Source organism: Chironomus tepperi, unplaced genomic scaffold, assembly GCF_022539635.2.
Source record: "Chironomus tepperi strain 1889 unplaced genomic scaffold, CSIRO-AGI_Ctep_v1 contig_73, whole genome shotgun sequence".
NCBI lineage: Eukaryota > Metazoa > Arthropoda > Insecta > Diptera > Chironomidae > Chironomus > Chironomus tepperi.
This window is the reverse complement of record NW_027226195.1, coordinates 2,005,438-2,032,110: the sequence shown is the minus strand read 5'-3', so window position 1 is coordinate 2,032,110 and position 26,673 is coordinate 2,005,438. Positions and strand designations below refer to the sequence as shown.

General features: G+C 31.7%; 1 protein-coding gene across 3 annotated transcripts in view; it reads left to right on the top strand.

Annotated features, from left to right (window-relative positions):
• The first annotated feature begins 16,006 nt into the window (after nt 1–16,006).
• pot (zona pellucida domain protein papillote) overlaps nt 16,007–26,673 on the top strand; it is a 35,677-nt gene continuing 25,010 nt past the window's right edge. For 2 of the 3 annotated variants that reach the window (XM_070653855.1, XM_070653853.1), the window contains exons 1-2: nt 16,007–16,143; nt 16,460–16,617. The gene's annotated coding sequence lies outside the window, so the exon portion shown is untranslated. The remainder of the gene's footprint in view (nt 16,144–16,459; nt 16,618–26,673) is intronic. The other variant, XM_070653854.1, reaches the window with a different exon arrangement.

Here is a 26,673-nt window from a genome sequence, read left to right as displayed (position 1 = left end):
TTAATGAGAAATGAATCAGAAAATAAATCCTAAGCTCTTTACGAAAAAAGAAGAAGGTGAAATAAGTAATCATTGAACAGAGGTGGGGTATTGGTGGGTTTTGAGGGTGATGAGACTTGATTTTGGTCAAATTGGTCAATTTTAGTGTCTGAATTATTGGAAAATTGAAGAAATTTTGGAAATTCTTTTTAAAATTTGAATAATAATGGAGCTTTAATGTGCTGCATACACCTACAAAGCTAATCTTAGCAACTAAAATAGTAAATCAAACATTCAACGTACCGACTGGTACAGAAAGTGATTATTCGAGTATAAGCAAGTAAACAGCATATTTTGATCGATAGTGAAATATCATGAGCAGTCTAAAAATTCCAAAAATCAATCAGAAAGGCATAGGACAAAGAAATATTCAAAATTTCAACTCCAGGACGGCATGACTCTGATGTTAGGTCAGACTCTATGAAATCCGACCTCATTACAGAGAAGGCAGAAGGTCTGATACTGGATTTTAGGCAATTGTCTGGCTGTATGCTTTCTGGATTATAGCTACAATAGCACAAGTCTTCAAAAGCTGCTAGTAAAAAAAATAGTTCAAAAAAAATAGTTAGTGTGCCTCTTCAACTTAAGATTCTCACTTAAAATTACATCCGATTTTCAAAAAGACTTGATGAGCACATGATAAATCAGGTGATTAATAACAAACTAAGCTTAATAGACCATTCATGCTCATTTGCCTGCAATATAAATAGCCTGCATTCCTCTAAGAAGTGTTGATATCAACATTAGACCATCATTTATGGCAGGCATAACTCTAAGGAAACATTAGACATCAAAAGCAACCTCAAAACGATAATACATCATAATTTATAGCATATAACATCAAGATTGAGGCACTTAACAACCCCAATTGACTATTATCATGCCTAACGTCCATAAATCCCCACCAATACCCCAACAAGTCCAAAAAAAAAAAAACTATCGATAGTAACAAAACTTATAAAAAGCAGTAAAAGAACATTGAGCCATTAAATCCATGGAAGTTCTCGTCTACAAATGAGAATGTCTATTATGAAAAAATGCAAGAAACGAACAGAAATTCCTTAATTGTATACATAGCTTAGCAATAAATCTTCACAACTAATAAAAATTAAGTTATATCCATTCGTTCCTTGTTGTTCCTTATTTTTTTGAATTTTTTTTATTTTCTAATAAGCCAAAACAACAAGAAACATTTTATGTATATAAAAAAAGAAATTTATACTTATATACATATAGGATTCTTAAATCGAAAAAAATAGTAAAACGTCAAATTAAAGAGAAAAATTGCCGACTTGAAGATTTAATTGTAGACCGTATGCGGCATAAAAAACAGAAAAATTTTACATTTTTTTTCATTCTTTCCTTATTAAAAACGAACACACACACACGTCGGATGAACTGAAGCGTTGGAACTTTATGAAAAAAATCGAGGCAATAAAAAAATGTTTCAATTTAAATTCAGCATGAATATTTTTCATTATCTCTCAGCTACAACAAAAAATAAGAAAGAATTGTCGAGTTATTTACATTTTTTTTGTTACAATTTTTCGTCGAAATCTTCATTCCTGAATAATTGAAATGAATTATAGTTTCACAATTGTTTATCTATGGATTGTGGATGTTAAGTCTACAAAAATTAAGGGTGAATGGAAGTTTAATGAAAATTGTCAACTAATTCGTTGGGGTCGTAAGAACTATCAGACTCTAATTCGCTTGAAATTGAGTGAAATTGTAGAAATATCACAATTTACAGATTAGAATCTGTTCCTTACGAAATATCCGATTGTAGAATTCTGTGCAAAACCCACGGATCTACCATGGCTTGCAGATATCATAATCCCATGGCTTGCCAATACTATACTTCATAGTGCATTCTCTCATAGAGAATTTTCAAACTTTGTTCAAATTTATTTAAAACTGCCAAATTGATCCTTTCATAGTGATATGATATAGGTAGAGATTTTCATAATTTAATGGTCAAACATCACAAAATCATTTAAAATCACAAGAACTATCCAAAATTATCAAGAATTGGTTCAAAAACATACAATTTCAAGCAATCAAAGTTATAAGCACATAAATGTCTCAGTGGTGCAGAAGTCATGTGGTGATAATTGATTCAAATCATCTTCAAAATATCCTGAGTTCAAAACTCAGTTAGAATTTGACTCTAAAAATTCAAATTCATCCCCAGATCATCCTGAGTTCTAAACTCAATTTAATATGTCACTCAAAACATGGAATATCATCCTTCAGATACCCTAAGTTCGAAACTCAGTTGACTAGAAAAATTCACATCTATAAAAAAATTGTTTAAAATTTGAAACGACACCAAATTTTATTCAATAAAGTATTAAGAACCATCTTAGGCATGTGATGACCATCCTTTATAAGTACAATCTATGAAATTTATCAATGAAATAATATATTTGCCATCAATTCTGAGCTTGAAGTGGATTTGAGTTCTGTATGGAGTTGAATAGACATCAGTTGACTTGAGTTGACTTAAACTGACTTAAGTTGGGTTCAATTGACTTGAGTTGACTTTGTGTTGGCTTTAATCAATTTGAATTGTCTTGAGTGGACTTGAATTGACTTTATTTGACTTAAATTGACTTGATTCGAGTTGAATTGACTTGAGTCGATTTTGAGTTGCCTTGAATTGAAATGAGACAACTTGAAATGATTCTAGACGACATGACTTGACTTAAGTCAACTTAAGTCAACCTTACCATACAAAATCCAAGCCAACTTCCAGCTCTACCATCAAAATATTAAAGAATATCTTCCATCAAACTTAACAAAACGCCATCGATCTTCCATTCAATATTCAAATAAAACTATTTTGTGTTCAAATTTCATGAAGGAATGAAGACAAAAAAGAAACTAATTTCATGCGCACTTTATATATATTTAGTCCGAGCCACACGTCATGCTTCTCATTACATTCAACACGTAATTATTCAATTTTATTAGTCGAAAAAAAGAGTTTTTTCTTCAAAAAAAAAGTATTTTAAAAATGAATATATTTAAATGATATTTAACAAAAAAAAATTGTGGCAATTCATTAGCATCAAATACAAAAAAATCTACACTGTAAAAATCCAAAAAAAAGAACGAGAATTTATTGAGTTCTCCTAAATTTAAATTTATATTAGATGAAAAAAAAAAATGAAAATTTAAAAAAAAACTATTAATTATAAATTTATCAGCTTGTTATAAAAAATAATGATGATGATCATTAATTAAATGAATAAAGTGAAATGATAGGATTGATGAACGAAATAATATTAAAATAAACAATCGAGAAAAAAAACGCTGTTCACGTTATTTTTATTAGTTATTTAATAAATGAAAATCCTATATACATATTGGAAATGAAAAAAAAAATAATATTTTGCATCAAACAGTAATTTAATAAGTAAAAAAATGAAAACAAAGTGATTTTCAATATGCAATATTAAAATTTAATTATATTAAAAAAAAACAATTAACTCAATTGTGTTATGTACAGTGATCATTATGACAAGTGGACGAAAAAAAATTTAACTCATTTTATTCTCTTAGTTCCATTCATCAGAGGGTCTCTACATCGGTAATTTATATACAACATTGTATATTCTATTTAGATGAAAAGTGTTATAGTCTCTAGATTATTGATCATTTACCAAACCAAAAAAAAATGGAAAAATTTAAAAAATGATTAAAATTTATTGAAAAATTCCTCAACATATTATTAGGTAATGTCCACATGTATCTCTATTGAATAAAGGGGGTTGCTTAGTGATGTTTGAATTTTTTCTGACTAGATGGTGAGGTTTTTGGAGTTTATCAATGGATTTTTGGGGTTATTTGGTGATTCATTGTTAGTCTAGACTCTAGAGCTTGAAGTCGACTTGAATTTTGTAGAGTGTAGTTGACTAGAGTCGATTTGACACTATATGAACTATGAGTTGACCTCAAGTTTAGATTATGACTGAAAATATTCTATGAAAATAATTATGGAAAGAGTCATTACAGGTAATCGAGCCAATCTCCTCATAAATGAAGGAAATATGGATTTCACGACTTATGACTTGACTGTAGAAGCTTTAAACTATTCTATATTAAGTTTGGTACCTCAGAATCTACTCAAATGCTGAGAGCTAAACAAAAGGATGCTTGTTATGTAATAAATATGACTAATAGTCATGCAAAAGATTTATTAGATGTTATCATGAATGATTAACTAGGCCTATGGTCGATTAATAAGGATAAGGACTTTAACGATCATTCCACTTAGAACTTGGTGTCATACCATACTGGCGTTATAAAAATGACAAATCGTATCACGACTGTTTTAAGTCCAGAGAAGCAACCTGCCAAGTAAGAATTTGTCCGTTCGGAGTATAAAAAGAGTATGGATAGCAAACAAAGCAAAATCAAATGTTGTAGTTGGTTGCAACCAGGAAAAGAAACCCAATTCAACAGCTTTACTAACCTTAAACGGTTCACAGACTGTGAATAACAGTAAATCATAAGAAGCTAATCATCATACTACTAGTATTAATGATAAACTTCTCATGAGAACCAAATTCAATGGTAATCCTTAAGATGTCTAATAGATATTCACACCAAAAGACCAATAAACGTGTTCATTTATTGTATCTGTATTAAAAAAATGTATTAATGGTTCTAGTGTTGAATTATAAAAGGATGATGAAAGCGATAATAAGGAAATGAGAGGGTCTTGGTTTGCTGAATGAGTAGAGACGCTTCATAATTGAGTGTTCCTGAATAGTTTTAAGTCAACTAATCATCATAAGTCATTAATCAATTGAAAATTCGACACAAGGTCGGCGTAACTCGAATTTGACACCGAATTAGGTTTAAATTATCAGAGTCTCGTCTTCTTGGTGACGGATTTTGGATCGATTAATCGATTTTTGCTATTTAGGTTAAAAGGAGGAACTATGAATTCAAATGAAGTCAGTATTATCAAAATGTTGATGAAATCCTTCATTAAAATGCACTGACAACTCATTGAAACTGTTAGTTAAGGACAGAACAACTCAAAATGTGAGATAGACACTCGTCAACCCTAAAATAGGAATTCCAACAATAGTACACCCAAAAATACAGTATATCCATTGATAACCTCCAAAAACATCCCCATCTTTAAGCATCCCTAACTAAAAAATTTTGTTATTTTAGTTAAGTTTGATGTTTCATATAAAAAATATTAAAATTTTTACAAAAGGGGATTGTCTTAAGAATTCAGGCAAAGAATCCAGCATCATTAAGCGATCCACATTCAAATTACTTTAATTTTTTTCATTACAAAGTTAAAAAGTTGTAATGAAAAAGAAACTAGAATGGATGAAGAGGAAATTAAAAGAAGCCATATTGCATTCTCACAATTTAATTAAGTAAAAAAAAAAATTCTATAAAAAATTTCGTTGAATTCTCGATTAGATATAGCGGGATATAATACAGCATTAAAAGAACTAGGGAATAAAAATTCATGATTATTTCATCAAACAACGTGAGGAAAAAAAAGTTTCTTTTCTAACGTATAAAAAATAATTAAAATAAGTAAAAAAAAATAATAATTAAAATAAATTTAAAAAAATAGTCAAAAAAATCAAATTAACTAGTCTTAGATTTTTTAGAGATTAAACTAATATCTTTATAAGAACAAAAAAAAACAAAAAAAGCAACAATAACTCGAAATTCGCTATGATGGATATGCAGTTTGAGTCGATACCAATATGATTTGATATTAAAATATATATTTAAAAAAAATGAACGAATTAAGTAAAATCAATCATCATTAATGATTTTTTCCTGATAAAAAATCGAGATTATTAAAAAAAAAATAGAAAATTGTTCTCCTGTTTTTAAAAAAAACTATATTGAAATCACTTAAGGAAAATTTTTCCCGGAAAAATAAGAATTTATTATTATAATTATTATTAAAAAAAATAATAAATATCGTCACACAGTTTATTCCAAAAATGATGAGATGAAAATATACACAACACAAAAAAAACACAAAAAAAGTCCGAAAGTAATTTAAAAAAAATAAAACTAAACTAAAAAATTGATAATAAAAATTTTATCAGCAAAAGACGTTGTTTAAAAAGTAAAAATAAATAAAAAAAAGGAAAAAAAGAACATGAAAAAATCAATAATTTTAATGAAACAAGATAAATCGATTTATATTATTTAAAAGTGAAGATAAAGAAAAAAAAACTAAAAACAATAACGAATTATGACATAATTTAAAGAAATACCATTTGTAAATTATAAAATGAAAAAAAAGTGAAAATAAAAATTTATAAAACCAATTATTGAAATTCAATATTTCTTTTTATTTTTTCATTTGACTTTCTTTTTCAGGATTTATTGTTAAATTTCAGAAAATTTTTGGATTTAATTGAATTTCAGATTTTAGCTACCAAAAAAGGAGTCATAACTTGAATAATTTGAATTCCGTTGAAACTCTAGCAGGATAATCAATCCAAATCAACCCTACCCAGAAGCGTATTAACATGAAAATTTTAGGGATCAAAATCCTCACCATTCCGAAAAAATTCTTGCAAGAGTTTTTGTGGAAAAATCCAAAATTCTCTCTAAATTTTTGCGATTTATACAAAAAATTTCTCACTACACCTCTGACCCTGCCCATTTAAATACACCCCTGCCAATCCCTAAAATCCTCAAAATTCCAAACAATATTAGAAGCCTGTCTTTACTTACTTCCTTTGCGAAGGCTCAAGAAGGCCCAATGTCACATTTAGAGTTCGTCGAAATCTGGATGTGTCTTTAGATAACTTCTGCCAGTTTTTAATTTCCAGCGCTTTTTTATCGTTGCTCACAAGTATTCCCAAGAGTCCTTTGGTATACCTCGATATGTCTATCCAGAAAGTCAGCTGTTTTTAATTTAAATTAGTTTGTTTAATTTAAATTGAAATATTATCTGGTCTTCTGTTGATATGACCAGTCCATTTTAGGCAGTCTTTTTTGTAGCTCCTGAATTAACTCAGATGTCTGGCTTTAAATGAATAATATTCCAGTTTTAGGAAACGTCTAATGGAGATAATGGATGCAATTGACCCTTAGACGTTGAACCAGCGAAGGAAGGATGGAAGGATGATATGCTTAATAGTTTGAGAAGATTTCAGTCGATAAGACTGATCAAGTCACAATTCAACATTTTGACAAGTTGACTTTCAAGCAGGTATTCAAGTAAAATAATTATCCAAGACTCAAACCACATGATCGATCAAATATCAAATCATATTGCTCCTATAAGTTATGCAACCCCAAATGCAACAAGAAAGAGCTTCAAAAATTGATATTATCAGACATTTTTGAATATTTTAGTTTCAAACATTTACAAAGTCAATATTAAGCTCAATTAAATTATCTGTTAAAGCTCATTATAGGAATAATTCATAAAATAACTATAATATCCCCTAACAGGCAAAGAACATTCTCACATAATACATTAATGACATCAAAGTACCTTGCAAGCATACTCTTAGCATATCTTAGATCAAGTATCTAGCATAACATCAACATTCCATCAACACAACCTATCTACATAACTCATAAAATTAGGATTTTAAACAATTTTTCAAATCACCATTCCTTCACAGCGGCATGCAATGCAATAAATCAAAAAATAAAATAATGCAACATTTCTTCATCGATCTACAAATTTACCATATCTCCTTGAGGCCTTTCAAGCAAAAATACATAAAAAAAAGCCAGCATAATAAAAATTAAAAAACCAGAAAAAATTGCCATTGGCATGAATTTTAAAAGCAATCTTCAAAAAAGTAAAGATATTTTTACTGTTAGTTCCATTAGTGTTTAGAAAGGAATGGAGATTTTGTCTGAATTTGTGCGATGAGATGTTCTGAGATTGCATGTGGAATGGAAGAGAAGTAAATACGAAAAAACAAGCATAAAGATGAAATGAGTAAGAGAGAGAGAGAGGTCAAGAGAAGAAACGGGCAATTAAGTTACTGTCTGCATATTTTGCCGCGATTGATCAGCAAATTAATCTCAATAATTTGAAGAACCTAAAGCAACAACAACAACAACAATGAAAATAACAACGACGATAGCGAAGACCTAAATGAGTATTGATGCTGTGGACTTGAGGGAATATGAAGCGCAGATTCAGAGGCTTTAAAGGAAGGTACGTCCAAAAATGCAAGACTGAAATCTTGGACAAACTATAAGGTACAGTTGAGCATTGCAGGCTTGCAGCATTGGACAAACTATAAGGTACAGCCGACCACTGCAGGATTGCAGAATTGGACAAACTATAAGGTAAAGTCGAGCACTGCAGGCTTGCAGCATTGGACAAACTATAAGGCACAGCCAAGCAATTCAGGCTTGTAGCATTGGACGAGCTATAAGATACAGCCGAACACTGTAGGCTCACAGCATTGGACGAACTATAAGGTACAGCTTAACACTGCAGGCCTGTAGGATTAAACGATTTATAAGGTACAGCTGAGCACTGCAGGAATGCAGCATGAGACAAACTATAAGGTACAGCTGAGCACTGTAGGCCTGCGCGTCTTAAAAGGCACGAAATACCGAACCATGCCTTAATACTGTTACCATGCTGATACATGAAGCCGACTCCACAATCAGACACCAAGACTGAACATCACCAAACCCCCTTTCAATCTTCACATTGCTAACCACAAGACATGCCCACAATTACATGATTAATGAACACAATTTTCTTTTCTTTACATTCACATGAAAAAGGTCAGCGCAATGAAGATGTACATGCACGAATTTGAATGTGAAAATTGCACTTATTGTCTTCATGCATTGTATATAGCTTTGAATTTGTCGATTTGTTAGAGGATAATGCACTGGAAAGATATTCGCTTGCAGTGACAGTCGAGGAAATAATTTTATGTAATGAAAATTGAATTGGAATGTTTTAAATGGGTTTTGTGATGTAGTCGGAGGTTGAGGTTGAGATGGATTTTGGATGGAGTTGAGTATTTTATGTGGAAATAATTAGAATTACGTTTGGATTGGTCAAAAATGATCAAAATGATCAAAATGATCAAAATGACTAGAAATGAAGCGAATCACACTTACGAGCGTATTTAGAGGGTGTTTAGGGGTCATATGATGGGGACGAGGGGTCAAACAGACCCTATAGGTCCAAGACAACTCCAATCATCTTTGGCAATTCCTGAAGAAAAGAGAAAATGTTGGTTTTGAGTGTAAAACTCTAGAATTTGACAGAACTCGAACCCAAAACTTCCAGGTGTAAACAGGTCCACACCCTCAACTATCACGATACTTAAAATTTTGGGTGTAAAATACCAAGATTTGACAAAACTCGAACCCAGAACTTCCAGGTGTAAACAGGTCCACACCCAGGGGGAAGATTACTTGGCGTGAAACGTATACGCCAAAAATTTCACATCCGTGGCGTGAAATTTCACGCCATTTCACGCCATTTCACGCCGTTTCACGCCACTTTCACGCCATATCATGCCAGCGTCGTGAAATTTCACACCAATTTTTTTTATTTTTAAAATCGATTTTTCCAATGGTTTTACATCTTTAAATTGGTTTTTAAGTTGATTTTCACCCTAAGTAAGAGAACCGATCTGAAATTCGGTTTTCTCAGGGGTCAGAGATCCAAGTCACTAATGTCGGCGGCTAAATATTTGCATACTTTAGTGATTAAAGCATGTTTTTAACTTTTTTGTCACAACGATTTTGTTATTTTTTATGATAGTTCCTTGAAAATGACTTGAATTTCTCTGGATCTTGCTTTAATGTTGGCAAAGTATCTTTGACCTAGGGTTTCTGACAGCGGTTAACCGTTAACAGCATAACAGCGATTTTTTACCTATAAATGCGGTTAACGCAAAACAGCGGTTATTGAAAATTAACCGCGGTTAACAGCATTTTTATCAGTAAAGGCTTTAAATAAGAAAATTTTTACCGAAAATATTGAATGTAAATAAAAAAAGTTATAATTTTATTCTGAAATCACGGATTTTTGTAAGAAAATGTGAGATTTTGGATGAACATTGTAGGCAAGAATTCCTTTCAAAAACTTGAAAGATTTTGGGACATTATTTCAACATCTCGCCATTGTCGTGGAGTTAAGGGCAAATTCTAAATTCTAAGGGAAACTTTCGTTCTAAATTGCTACGAAGAGAGTGTTCTTAACTGTTGCACATTTTTGTGCATAATTAACAGTATTGCTTACAAATATATCACCAAACGCCTTTTTGTTTATGAATTTTTAATAGAAAAAAATAATTATGGATTTTAATCACTAAAAGTTATTCTTTTTCTTTGATTTTGATTAATTTCTTTACTTTTGTAGCTTTACGCAACCTAATTCAGCCATACGAGGCAAATAAAAAGAAAATATATCAATGAAAAGCTCATTAACATAGTAAAATTGTGGTATTATTAAAAATTCTTAATAACCGCTGTTAACCGCGTTAACAGCTGTTTTAAGTTTTTTCATAACAGCATAACAGCGGTTATGAAAAAACGCGGTTAATCAGAAACCCTACTTTGACCGCACTGGATCTTATCATTTAGTTCGTAAAAGTGATTTTGACTTTACAGGATCTTGATTTTAATTCGTGGAAGTGACTTTGATCTTACTGGATCTCGGTTTTTGTTTGTATAAATGACTTTAGACTTACTGGATCTTGTTTTTAGTCAATTATACGAACTAAAAACAAGATCCAGTTAGGTCAAAGTCACTTATACGAAGTAAAATCAAGATCCAGTAAGGTCAAAGTCACTTCCACGAAGTAAAATCAAGATCCAGTTAGGTCAAAGTCACTTCCACGAAGTAAAATCAAGATCCAGTAAGGTAAAAGTCACTTCCACGAAGTAAAATCAAGATCCAGTAAGGTAAAAGTCACTTATACAAACTAAAAACAAGATCCAGTTAGGTCAAAGTCACTTTTACGAACTAAAATCAAGATCCAGTAAGGTCAAAGTCACTTCCACGAACTAAAATCAAGATCCAGTTAGGTCAAAGTCACTTATACGAACTAAAAACAAGATCCAGTTAGGTCAAAGTCACTTTTACGAACTAAAATCAAGATCCAGTAAGGTAAAAGTCACTTCCACGAAGTAAAATCAAGATCCAGTTAGGTAAAAGTTACTTCCACGAACTAAAATCAAGATCCAGTAAGGTTAAAGTCACTTCCACGAACTAAAATCAAGATCCAGTAAGGTCAAAGTCATTTCCAGAATAAACTGTGTCGTGAAATTTCACGCCATTTCACGCCAATTTTGTGAAATTCACGCCATTTCACGCCATTTCACGCCAGCGGCGTGAAATTTCACACTGCTGGCGGGAAATGGCGTATAATTTTCACGCCAAGTAATCTTCCCCCTGTCCACACCCTTTTGCATAACATTACTTACAATTTTGAGTGTAAAACTATAGGATTTGACAGAACTTGAACCCTAAATTATCACATCTCTTACAAACAACTCCTTATTAAAAATACAATATCCATCGTTAATCCAGTATAAAAAATAGGAAAATAGGAATATTTCACATGCATAATTGTGCATAGTTCATGCACTTAAAGTAGTAACGGAATGGATGATATCAACTTGAAAGTATCATAAAATTCCCATAAGATTCAAGCATCGTTGAAAGAAATAAGAGAGAAAGAGATGTGAAAATATGAGAAATAATTTAAATCCGCACATAATGCTTGAAAAATACACAGAAGATCCATTGTTGGATTTTAATTGTAATTTCTTTTTAATAACACTTGTTTTTGTGCCTGAGATAAGATACAGTCAGATATGTAACAATAACAATTTCTCTCATTTATTGCTGTTGCTGCTGCTGTTCATTTGTTTTGAAATATGTTTGTATGTAAAAATTTTTCCTCATTCTCTTGTGCCTTTTTTTTTCTATGTACTGTACATTTTTTTTATTTGATCATAAATACACAATATAGTTTGAATAGTAGCAACCTATAAAATCTGCTCTCTCTCTCTGTTTTTATTACATGCCATATTTTAATATTATGTTCTGTAAATTTCATAATCCAATATTTGTTAACATTAATAGCTGATTAATGGCACACAGATAACTATTGTCAATGTGAATTTAAGACCAAATTTGTATAGCGATCGAGGTGATTTAATGATTATTGTTGGAGTAATAAGGGGGAGGAAATGAGATCAGGGATTTATTTTAGTTTTTGAACTTATATGGCAAGTTGTAATAGAATTGAGGATTAAAAGTTGTGGTTTACTTTAAGTTTAAGCTCTAAATTTATGAATGTTACTTTGTGATACTTACTTGCTTACTTTACTAGCCTACAGATCATCTGTGATCCTTGACCTCTATCAGTTGGAGTCTAAAACTGGATATATCGCTGGCAGGCATTTGCCGACTATCGATACCAAATGCTTCACTGTCTCTATCCACAGCATCTTTCGAAACACAGCATCTCTCGAAGCACAGCATCTCTTATCGTCCAAGAGCTCAATGTCGACTCGAATTTTATAAGGAGCAGAGATCGAAGTTGCTTAAGTCAGCTTAGCTAAGCCGATTTTTTAACCGGCTAAATTATTTTGCTTAGCTTAGCCGATTTTTAGCCGCGTGCGACTAAAAAATCAACGACTTCGATCTCTGATATGGAGTCATGTCGACTCAAGTCAACTTTTGCATACAAAGTTCGAGTCGATTTCAAGCTTTATTAGAAATAATTGATATAAGCATTCAATCACACTAAATAAGGCATCTTCCGTACAGTTAAGAAGCATTCTCAATTCTTTATATTGAGTATACTCAAAAGCACGCTTATTTAGATGACACCACGGCGACGAGGTAGCAGTATACTTAGAACCAAGTGGCAGCCACTTGGCAAATCCGGTTGTTTTCGCCAAGTGGCTGCCACTTGGCCGGTCGGGATTATATGTTAGGATCTAAAACATGATTGACATTCCAAATGATCCACATCCATTCATGACATCTCAAAAACCTAAGAAAATACTACAATTCTATCCTCAACAATCGATAGAACAAAAAATTTTCCTTTGAAAACATCCGTAACAAATTAAATGCAATTAAGCGTTCATCCTCTTCAATTGTGAGGCACGAGAAAAAGTCTATCTTTCTTTATCGAAGACAGCCGTTTAACTCTGGGACAATACTCTTTGGAAAATAATATTCAAGGCTAAAGTATTGATGGGAGATTCACTCTGAGGTATATTTAAAGATATATATTTCAAAGTTAATTTTTAAGAAACCTCCGCAGATGTTTGAACCAGAATGAATGTCAATTATTTACTGGATAATATAGATAAGAATTAGAATAAATTGTGTTAAAAGTCAGAGGAATGTCTCTAAAATTTAATAATTTGGAATGAGTAAAATTAATTTTGTAGACTAATGATGATTTGGGCAATAATGAGGGTAATATGGTTCTTTGGACGAGCTCCACCTCCCAAGAAGCACTTTTCAATGGTCAGGACACCACTATGCTGCTGTATTGACGATATAGTGAGCTGCTGGAATTGCGGTGTCATTCTTATGTGTCTCTGCAATTATAAGACGTTAAGGTGTCTTGATGGCAACAAAGACATAAGATCACATTCTAACAGGCAAAGAACATGCTTTCATGATACCGAAATACCAATTTGATGCCTAACAATAGTCATTTTAAGTCTTTATCTCAAGTAAATACGAGAAAATCTATGAAAATTTCAATTTAAATTAGTTTAAACTATTTTACAAAGAACTCCAATTTTCACAAAATTCCCTCAATTTATTAACTTTTGATAAATCTGTAATACCATAGAAATCTTGTAGAAATCTAACATTGTTCATCAATTATTCCTCTCAATTCAATCCTCTCAATTCAAACAAACTCTAATCCAATCCAAACGGCATCCTAAATCTTATCTGAAAATACACAAAAAAAAATCTCAATTAAAAAAATTTAATTGCAAATAAATATTAATACCATACCAAATATTTATGTCCATTGACATAAATTTCACAACCATTTCCAAATCCCATTCTGCCTAGAAATAAAAAATATAAAAATTAAGTCCATAAAATCCAGTCCGAATTCACTGAACCAGAAAATAAGTAAACTTTTCACATATATTTATTTTTTGTACTGAAAAGCTTATTCAAATATATTTTAATATTTTAGTTCTATTATACATGCAAAAGACTTGAACGACCGAAGAAAGAATAAACATCCACAAAAATGGTCATGAACAATCTCAAAATTTTAATATTGAAATTAAATTTCCGTTTTTTTCCGTTCATTTAAATGAAGCATAATTTTTTTATATTTTTCTCAAGAAGCTTGAACAGCACATGATGATGGCTACATAGCAAAAATATATAATTCTCAGTGAAATTTTTCAAATACTGCAAAACATCCAACATCATTTTTGCATCGCTTTAAACCGGTTTTGTGTGTAATTTTTTGAGCTCATTCTGATCTTTTTTTTACTTCTCTCTTCTGCTCTGCTCTGCTGAGACACAACCGTTGAGAACGCTTAAATTGCAAATTATTTCCAATTCTGATGATGCCAAAGAATGTGCATGTGCTAGATGCTACACATTGAAATGCATTTTTTTTTTTTTAACAAAATCATTGTTCACGTTCATGAAAATTACATGAATAGGAAAAATTATTATCAATCTACGATTCGCGAAATTGGGTTACAATTCATGCCTACATATAATTTGTTATTACATTGAAAAATAGACTAGGGTGGTAAGGAGTATAGTTTTGGTGTTTTAAAGCGCAATTTTCTGAAAATGTAGAGCTAAAAAAGACTAATGCTACCTATCGAACATCACAAAAGGTAGAAAAGTTATCGAACAGTGTTCGAGTTCTGCTTGACTCTGGCTTAGGTGGGATTTTCCCAAATTCAACCCCCCGACAGTCTGATACACTTTTATCTACCTTTCTTACGGCGTGACTTTTAGTGTTTGCTAGACACCTACCAGAACAGCTAACAGAAGTCAATTTATCGATTAAAATCCGATTTCAGGCCAGCGTGACTCTGACTTGGTACTAGATGCGTATTAAATTCCGTCTCATGCCATTGTCACGTAAGCTTGTTGTTGGATTTCGGATCGATTAATCGAATCATTTTTTTCGGGCTATCATTAGCGACCTTGTGATGCTTAAACAATTCTTATAGCTAAAACAGGCCTAAAGTTGACATTTTTGACAATAGGTGGGTATGATTGGGTTTAAGTGGAAACTAAATAAAGACTAAAGCTATCATAATTCTGCTAATATTCTTTACAATCCCGAGTTGAATAGACAATTTAAGTTTATAACTAAGTAAAAGGTCACAGCATGTTTCAGCTGGGAAATGATAGTCACCTGAAAGGCACACAGCGTTGAAATGTCCAAAATCCTGCTCCAAATCAGTTCAGACAAGATGAAATCTGACTTTTAGCCAGAGTCAAGTTTGCTTGTGGCCAGATTTTCGGCCATTTCTGCTTCTGGTGCTTTCCGTGTCACTTATATGACAAATTTGACTCAAGGTACAGTTTTATATTAATTTTAGCAAAATAATCAATGATTCTTAATTAGTTTGAATCATACTGTTCATTAAGCTAGTGAAACACACCATTTAATCATCATTTGGACCAATAAACCACCATCCAGACAAGCCGACAAAATAACATCAATTCCATCTTTTCTCATTCTCATAACCGCGCTATAATATATGCTGAGATTCTAATTCAGCACAAAAACCATACGCAAGTATGAAAGCAAAAGAAAAACAGCATGAAGATCACTAACACAACAATCAACAGTCAACAATGACGTCACTGTTAAATGTCCAATTCTCTGTATATCTACTACATCTGCAAGTTCGCGAGAGGCTTTTTTTCATGCTGTTCATTGTTGAGCTTCGCGAGTTAAATTTAGTAGAGTTTTGATATTTGTGTAGTAAAGACGTGATTCCATCTTTCGCGTTGCTTATTTTAGTCAATAGTACGTTCTTAAGTATAGGTGGAAAAAAGAGAGAGAGAAAAAAAAAAACGAAGAATTAATAATAAGATATAGACACTATCTGCCTGTTAGTATTACTATTGAGGTTTTATTACACAACGACAAACGAACGTGCATTTTTGTATTACTTTTTTTTATGTTATTTTTGGTTGTTGAATGAAGAGAGGAATGAAAAAATATATATAAAAGGTTATTGTGGAATTGAAAAGAAAGAGTTTCTTTAAAAAAAATTATGTAATAAAAGTTATCTTTCATGTGTTCAAAAATAAGAGAGAAAAATTGAAAAAAAGTTGCTAAATTATGAGGCAATAACTTATGAATTTTATTGAATAGTGTTTTTTTTGCATCTGTCAATAATTTAACCAATTTTAATTTATTTCTAGTTAGTTAGACAAAAGGAAATTTAGAAAGAATAAACTTTATAGTGTGAATAATAACTGGAATAACAATAAAAACCAGATTTAATGGAATAAATTGCAAATATCTTGAGAGAATAGAAGCAAGTTTTATAGAAAAATAAAAATCAGTTTCAAACTTGACGGTAAGAAAATATTTATTGTTTTTTATGTATCATATATTTTTACTTCATAAACGACTTGTTGCTATAAGCGCAAGTAATAATGAATTGGGTAATTTAGAATGACCTTAGCGCATGTGATTCATTGATTCTGGAAAGTATTGCTAATAAAGTGAGGTAATTCAGATTTTTTTGATATTTAATCACATTTCAATGCTATTAAATGTTCTACTCTAGTTATCGACCTCTACCTTGTCTCTTGCAATATCATAATTTGAGAATCATGGAGTCAAAATTGTCTAATTTCAATTGCATATGGCTTTAGTAGCCTAATTAAAATGGACCAAACTAAATAATGAAATGTTGTCAATTGGCTGCCGCTATTCTCTAGTATACTTCTATCTCGGCACTTTTGTGGCCAAGTTGTGGCAATCTATTAATTTTTGCCGATCAGGTTAAACAATCAAATCTAATTAAAATATTGATTTGGACTCTATACACTGGCTATTAAGGTCAACAGAAAGACTTTACGAGAAAGAATGCACCACTTGTAGTAATCCAGATCACCACCCGAGTGGACAGGCATCTAGTTAAAGACTTGCCATTTACTTGCCTATCAATGGCTGGTTACTTTCCAATAAACCAGCCTATGTAACTAACCGTATCTGAGACTAATGACATTTTTGGAACGTTCCATTTAACTAGACATATGTACAGCACTTATGTATCGTTAATGTCTAGTTAACCATAACCATTTAACGTACATGAAAAAATCAAAATTTGCTTAATAATTTTATATGGTGATATGAAGACATTTGTTAATTAAATTATTTTTTGAAAAATCAGAATTACACATTCGTAGCTGCCATAAAACATTTTAGTAAATCACATAGTAACTAACTATTGCACTTTGGCAAAAGTCGTTAAGTGCACACCATTCATTGTATATAAATGTATTAGAAAATTTTCAGAAAAAAAATTGCTCTTATAAAAGTGATTTCTGATTGCACTTGTGAAGTATATGGTTTCACACAAATTTCTATTTGTAATTTCTGCTTGCACTTGTGAAGTATATGGTTTCACACAAACTTCTTTAGAAATCAACTTTCCATGTGTCAAGTTAAAGTCTCGTTAATGTCTTGTTACGTTGTCGTGTATATTTTTGGCAAAATAAATAGCTAGTTGAATGGTGTCTAATAGTAGACATTAACTAGCTGTGTCCACTCGGGCCAGTATTTTCTAGTAACCATCTATGAAACCATAATGATGTCCTAAGGGTGGTGCATTGATATTTATACTAAAAAATAAGATTAACTACAATATCTTGCTTTAGTTCCTCATTTATCAAACTGTTCAATTTTGCTTTGAGTTTTGTTAACTTGTAACCATCAATTGTAAATATTAAAGTCTGTCAGAAAGGGTCTTACTTCATCTTATACTTACTTACTTACTTACTGCAACCATGTTCCTATGTGGAGCTTAGGTTGCAAAAAAAGGCATCTGACTCTGTTGCTGGCTCTGTCACCTAGTTTGTACAAATTCATCTTATACTTACTTACTTCCTTGGCTGGGGCGCACGAAGGCCCATTGCTGCGCGTAGGGAATGTCTGAAGATAGCTCTATCCTTCGAAACCTTCATCTTATGCTAACCCTTTATCATGAATGAAACGATTCCTTAGCGTTTCTTAATCAAAATCGCACATGCCACACGGTTCAGGGGATTTTTAAAAAGTTCTGGCGGCTCACTTGGTTGCCCACCACTGGTCTATAGAGATTAAAACTTCTTTTTTGCTTAAAAATTCGTTGCTGCGCTATAACAATTTATTTAAATGCCATTTCAAATTCTTCTGTTCAAATTTTAGCAATTTTTTCTTAATTTTAAAATTCCTAAAATTTTTATGACTCCTCGAAATTCCAACCTTGCAAAAAAAAGCATCAATTCTCAAACTCCCATGCAAAATTTAAAGCAATCTTCAATAATTCCACTACAAAATCCAAATACATATCATCAACCTTACACATTCCCTACACATTTTATTATGTAAATCCAATATTACCTACACTCAAACAAAAAAAAATCTTTTTATATCGACAAAATGAATCAAATGAAATATTATTTCAAGGAAAATTCGTTCCACGAACATACTTGCAATCATACATCAAAAAAATGCCTGAATATCTACAATATTACATCTCAGCTCAGACACAAAAATAAAAAATAGCAAATAAATCTGCAAATAATAAAATTTTTTCAAATTATAAACCAGCATAAGCTTATTTCATAACGATAGACACGTGCAGTCTACGTTCATATGCTCCTTAAGCAGTAGTCTCGACCACTGTTTGATTAATTTATAGACTTTATGCTTGCTAAAAAGCCATTCGCATTTTTCAAAACTTCTTTCTCTTTTTCCATACTCAATCAATTTCCATACACAACATATTTTATAAGTTTAACGACCCAGAATTTAAACCATTTTTTTAAATCTGTAAAAAGTGTAAAATTTATAATTTTTTGTGGTCAGCAACAGCTATAAGTAATGGTCATTGATTCGTATAATGTGATTGATTCACCGTGAAGTTGTAAATTTATTTCACGATTATTAATTGAATGAAAATTATTTGCAATATGAATTATTAATTAATTTTTTTGTAAGGGGAAATAAGAGCATTGAAGTTACTAGGAGGTGGAGATTGGTGGACATGCAAAGGGGGTGTTGATTGGTTGTTGTGAATATTGATGGATATTGAGGGAATTTTCTGTATTAAATTTAAGATTGATAGATATTTTTGAAAACTTTCAAGGCCCTATATCCCTTAGTTTCCTGCCCAATTCTCATACTTACTTACTTTCTTGACGAAGGCGGACGGGAGCCCATTATCGCATTTAAAATTCGGAAGCTGGATCTGTTTTTAGATAACTTCTGTCAGTTTCAAATTCCCAGCATCGTTGCTCACACAGTAATCCCATGAGCTCTTTGGTCTGCACCTTTGTCATGTTGTTCCTAAAATGGCATCTGGCAAAATGGCTAAAATGTCTCCTGAAGCTTGCTATATTGAGTGAATGACAGTGAGCAACAGAGAATGTCAGGAAATGACCGAAAGTGACAAGTAATGGCAAAGAACAATTTCGAATGACTTACAACTAGAGATCGTCTAAAACTCCACGCCTGTGGGCAAAAAACGCAGGTCTGCAGTTTTAGACGAACTTTAAGGTACATCCGAAAAGTGCAGGTCTGTGCATCTTAATTGCATAAATTGATTGCTGCAGAGAATGGTTTAAAATGACTGAAAACGGCAGAAACGTCAAAAAATTATCAGAATCTATAAATAACGACTGGGAATGACTGAAAATTAATGGTAACTAGGGTTTATAATCTTAAACGAACTTTAATGTTCAGTTAAAGAGTGCAGGTCTGTGCATCTAAATTGCAAGAAATGCAAGCTTTACGGTTCATTGGACGAATCCTAATGAAGTGGACAAATATACGTTATATCTAGTTGGTGGCAAGTTAATGTCTAGTTGATGAATAGTTCAAACGTATTTTTGTCCACTCGGGCTGTTGGAAAAGACGGGTTGTGACAGAATATGGCTGGAATTAAAAGAGAGAGACAAAGTATGACGGAAATAACTGGAAATTAAAAAAAAAAAACAGTAGATAAGAATATCGAAAATAGAATTGAAATACTATTCCAATCAACAGCCTCCCACCATCCAACCACATAGACACCCCATTCCCACCTCCATCCAAAAACACAGTTAATTCAATTTTTGCAAAACACTCCAATTACTCAAATTATTTTTAAAAACTTTCCAAACAAATCTGATCAAATCACAAAAAATTTGTATATAATTAACTAAAAACAACTCAAATATTACAAATCATTTCACTGCTAGAACGGCAACCCTAGTCAAGTTTTAATGAATGAATCAACAAATTGTAAAACAGAATTTACGCAAAATGATGTTATAAGGAACGTGTTAATTAAATATAATAGTTCATTAAGAAGTTAGAAGTTGTGAATTTTACTATCGTAGAAGAATTTTGATGGTTTTAAGGCACACACAAGCTAGGGAAAAGAATTTTGTTCATAAATTCCATTTAAACACGTAAAAAATTATAATAATTTCACATAATGTTATAGTGGTACAAAAAAATACATAGTAGTAATTGTGAATTGCTGGTCATGCAACAGATGAACGGTTGAGTGAGTTTGAGGCATAAAAATCAGTTTTTATATATATATTTTGGTTGTAGTGCACAATATAATAAAATAGTGTTGAATGAAAGAGAAAATTATCATAAATTTTAAATTTTTTTTAATGTCTATGACTAACATGAAGGTTCTTCATAGATTATTTTAATTATATCAATTACAGTCCATATCTCTTGAAATCCATTTATGCACTACTCTTTTTGAAAATAGGTGCGATAATAATGCCTTTATACTGTAACGGATGCAATCTGTTTTTCATATGGAAATAATCTATTTTATCTAATTAGTTTTTCACAGACCGAACAGTTCAATGTTTATGATGTACGACTATTTCTGTGATTACATTTACCGATACAACAATAAAAAAAGTGCGTATTTACGGGTATTTACAGTGATTTAATGAACTCGATGATGATTTACATTTTAATGATGTAGTTTTCGTCATTAGTGCAGCTGGGTTGTTGTGTGTGGTATTGTTCTGGGTATCTTGGGTATGATATGGCAAATCTCATTTCTGTTCTTATTATGCGTTACAGCTATGCGTTGGTCAGCTTACAGCTATGCCAGTCCAATTACTTAATAGTTCTGTAATATTAATTTGAACCTAAAATTTACTGTAGTAAATACCGGAGAGGACTTGATGTCATGATCTTTGAGAAGAGCGCTTGTCTTGTCTATGATCGACCAATAGGAGATGAATCCACTTCCTCATGAAAATAGACTAACAGATTCTAACCCATTTTTTAAGTCATTCATACATAGTCTCACTCTGGGAAGAATTTATTCGCGTATATATAAGCTTAATATTCAAGATTCAACCTTATTTCAACACAATCAGTTGTTAGTGATGTAGTGAAGCTTCCTGACTCCGCATTAAATTTCGATTTTGCTACCGTAGGTCTAGGTTTGAGCGGGAGATCTGGCGAATCCTCACTCGTTAAACTGTCAATAGCCATGAAACGCATATAAACACGTAGCAATGGATTCGGTTTAAATTCTGCACCATAACAGTCATACCAGTCTGGTTCTCAATTTTGAATCAACCAACCTTCTTATGCTGATCTGGCACTTTACTTGCTGCATCTCTTGCAGTTAACAAGCTAATTAGACCCAAAACTATCAAATTCTAATTCAAATTTAATCATAATTCACTGAAAATAATTATTATTTAGGGTAAAGAATATAATTTTTGTGGTAATTTCAATCTTCAAGATTTTAAAAGTTCATAACTTTTCACGTGTTAATTCTTTTAGGACAATTTCTTCGGCAAAATATTCAGGAAACAAGGAAATTTACTAAAAGCTAATCAAACATTATCCTAAAATAACAGCTTTCGTGAAAAACTGATTTTATTAGTGAATATAATTTTTGTGGTATGAAATATAATTTTTGTGGTAAAAAAATATAATTTTTGTGGTAATAATAAATTGAGAATTTGTAGCTTAATTCTTCAAGAAGATTGGCTAAATTTATTATCAGGCTTATATTCAACTAATTTAAGTTCAATTTAAGTCTGCAAAGCATGTAGAAAATGATAAATTAATTAAAAAAAAGTTGAAAAAAATTTAACGAATTTTTAAATTTTAAATGAGATAGGGGAGCATCAACCTTAGGGAAAAATCAACCAAAAATTCTCTTAGAAAAAATACCACAAAAATTAGATTTTTTTACCACAAAAATTATATTCAATGTTTACATATTTTAAATGTGTTTTTTTAGTTAAACTAATTAACTTTAACTGTTTATTACTAATTATTGTGAAAATATATGGTTTGTTTTATCATATTAGTTCACTTCCTAAATGAATCAGTGATAATTTCTTAAGAAAATATTTAATTGAAAATTGTAGTAAAAACTTGAATTTTTAGGGTAAATTTTTGGATCGATAAAACTTAGTTATAGTAAGGTAAAAGCTCCATAAAACTAAACATATATCATTTTAATAGCATTCTTTCATAATTTATTTACCTTTCTGGATATGAAAAGCAGTGTAAAATAGAATTTCCAAAAAAATGTCAATACCACAAAAATTATATTACCACAAAAATTATATTCTTTACCCTACTTGTTAATTACATCAAAACCCAAACAAACTTATTTCACACAAACTAACCCAGTCATACTCACCACACCACAAACACTAGTTTTCTCATTAAACCATAAAAGCCATTTCTCATCAAATCTCACCGAAAATAGTGCCATCCAAAAAAAGAAGATTCCATTGTTCCGCCGAATTTCTTACTATTTAAAATTCTTATGAACAACAAATCCAAAAAAAATGACTCACAACTTCCACGCGCACACATGTTTTCATTCTTCGTCTACGTGAGTCACATTCAAATATCCAATAATCTAAAATGAATAATGAATAGAATTCCAAGAAGAGAATTAAGTACGTTTACTTAGTTAAATTTCAGGAAATTTTTATGGCAAATTAATTAAGTGTGATTATTAAGGAACAAAGTCTGTTAAGTATCATTGAACGTAATGTCATATGCCATAAATAATTTCCAATAAATTGTGAATTGGAAATGTCTCTTGAAATTTATAGGAAGATAATAAAAATGGTAGTATTTGTTTTGTTCATTTAGCGATCTGTGAATGGAATGGGGGTAGTTCGTGGAGAATGTGCGATATTTAGGGATGGATGGTATCTGGGGGACATTGAATCTCGGTATCAGTACCGGGGAAAAGTCGAGTCTTTTTGAATTGAGCATAGATTGAGGCTTGTGACTTTTGCAAAACAAACCCAACTTTTTGTCGAAACAGGAAGTATGAGGGGCATATTCAGGGGGTAAGGGGGTTTGGAGGTCAACTTTCCATCTTCTCATTTTCGGAAAAATTCTTCAATTTTATCTGGTTTTTCCTAAAAAAACTCAAAACCAACAGTTTTACCTGCAAACCACAACTCTTGATTCAAATCAGACTTCCATTGACATCACCCATGCATGACCCCCCTTCAAACCCAATTTTTTTGCATCTTGAAATTAACATACTGTCGCCCGCACAGTCAATTTTTAAAGCAGACATATTTAAATATGAATTGATTTGCTAATTATTATGTAACATTCAACAATACCTTATAAAAATTATCATCTGAGTTTTTCCATTGACAGTTGTCGTGAACGTAAATAAATAAGATAATCGGTTGTCTATGTATGACGAGAATTTTGATGGCTAGCTTCCTGCCCGACCCGAGCAGGTAAAGAGTGCAGTACTCTTAAGAACAGAGTAAGGTGAAAGCAAAGCTCATGAGCATACTCATTTCGATGGCCGTACAGATCAACTTTGATCGATGGTCTCCCTCAGATGTCGTCTAAAGCTGGTTCTATCACGGGATTCCGTTTGCCAACTGTCAATAGCAAACGCAATGCTGTCTCTATCGGCAGCTTCCTTCCAGGAGCTCTTTTTTTGCTCGTGAGCATGCTCATCTGATATATTTGAGGTGGGCAAGCTCTTATGAACATGTTCTTTGCTTTTTCGGGCGAGTGGCACAATGAGAGGAATTTCAAGATTCCAAACTGTCTTCAAGATGACCTTTAAAGCACCTCTTAGTCATTTTGACGTTTTCCCCACAATATGAACCATAGGGATGCCCAAACAACTGCCTTATGTCACTCGGGCTTATTAGAAATAAATCATACAATAATTAAAAAAATTCTAAAATGATTTGTCATGTATATTTTCCACATCTATTATGAAATGCTCGGTAATAATTGTTTTAAATCTGTCGATTCAACACAGCAAATATGGCATGTCTGCCATCTTTATTACGTTAGATCTGTTCATAACGAAAAACAAATTCTGCTTTATTGTTTGACATTTTTTATACATATTTAATCAGAGATTTTTTTCAATATTTGCCATAAGAATTTAAGCTTAATGTATTGATGAGGAGAATCAGATACGAAATTTACATAATTTTTATTTAAATGTGTGTGCGATGTTTTGCATTTTATTTTTATGAGATTGTCATTAAGTGTTTTTTTAACGGAAATTCTGAGAATTTTTATGATTTCGAAAGGTGAATGTGGTTCTAAATATAGATATGAGGCTTTATTGGGGGTCATTTGGTGATTATGAGAATGTATAAATTAGGTTTTTGACTCTAATCTCTGCAATTGTATTAAATGTTGATCATTAGAGTGTCATACAGGCTCTGAACCCCTGATCTTTAAACGAGAAGTATGGACGACTGCGTGGTATGTCCATCGTATGATCAATTTTGTACTCAACATGAACTTACTATTCTTGAGCGAATTTAGGTCTTTAGAGGTCCAGAATAGCCCTTTTCATGAATATCTAGTTCCATTAAAATTTCAAGTTGCACTCTTTGACAAATTCAACAATTTGTCATCAAAATATGACAAAAATTCCTGTAATGGTGCCGGTAGATGCCTCTAAGGCGTCTCATCATCGTTTTGTCATATTTTGTCGTTAACCCATGAATGTGACGGTGTCTTAGCAACATGTTGTGACACTCGAGTTGAATGAACACTTAACTGACATTGAGATATGCTGATTTCTGTCAAATTTCTGCTGAAAATGCTAGAAATGACATCCATAAAACCTCAAATAATGCCACAAACTTAAATTGACAAACATCTAAATGCATTTATGACATTATCATCACATTATGAAATGATCCATCCGTAAAAATAGACTCACAAAAATTGGACACAAATAAATTATAGACCAAAAAAATTTTGAATAATTTACACCATTTAAAGTTATTGCAAAATAGATCAAGCTACAAGGCTACATCACTTCAACAAAAATAAACTTTTTGCGTGACGATGTGTTCGATTGGTGTGAATTTTTTCCAAGCAAAATTTAAAGCACTTGCCATGTGTTCAAGTACTTAAATACACACTTCATGTACAAGATTGTAATACTACTTCAAAAATTACAGGTTGAAGACTTGATTTTATAACTCTTCATTAATTGCCAATTTTCACCTGCTAAAGCCTTCATTGTATTTTAAAAGCATTTTACATGCTCTATAATGAAAGCCCTTGAATTAAAAACTATGGCTGCATATTCTGTTATGAATATGAATTTTCTTAGGAATTGGGAATTCCCGGGAGTTTCTTAGATATTCTCTGCATTTATGGCATATTATTGATGATGATCTGTTCTATTTGATCAATTGTGAATGTTTGAGCTGCAATAAAATGACTTAACAGGTTCCCGACTCTTATAGTCACTTCTGTTAGTCTATTTTGCTGTTCTCCTAAAGAGACCACTTTTAGGAACACTTTTGGCATTTCTGTAACATGAAATGATGTTCGTTGCCTTTTAGGATCCTCTGTTAGCCTCTTTTCGACCGTTTTACAGGCCATTTGTCTAAAAATTTAACCTTAAAACGTGCAACTAAACCATTGCCCACCTTACGTCATTCACAAGTTTTCATCAGATTCTCAACCATACCCATCAATACTGTAAACAACAATGTGTTATTTGCAAATGTCATTTTAATAATTCTCAGAAAATATTCACAAATCATTCAAGTTTTTTACAAACTCTACATCTTAATCAGAACTTTTTAACACAAAATCGACTGAAAAAATGACACAAAAGTCTATTTAAATATTGATTATTCAAATTACTGGAATTCCTTGTTGTGATCACAATATTATTTATAGATCGTTGAATAATATACATAGCATGTAGAATGAACATTATATCTAAGAGAGTGTGAAGTTGGTTGATCGGATTACTGCATAGTTGTAGGATAAAGTATGAATTTCAGTGGAGCTAGAGTCTGAAATAAAGCGAAAAGCATGGTAAATGAGTGTTTTAAGAGTTTTAAAGTGCAATATTTATGAACCTTGATATATTAAATATTTGGAATTTGTTGAT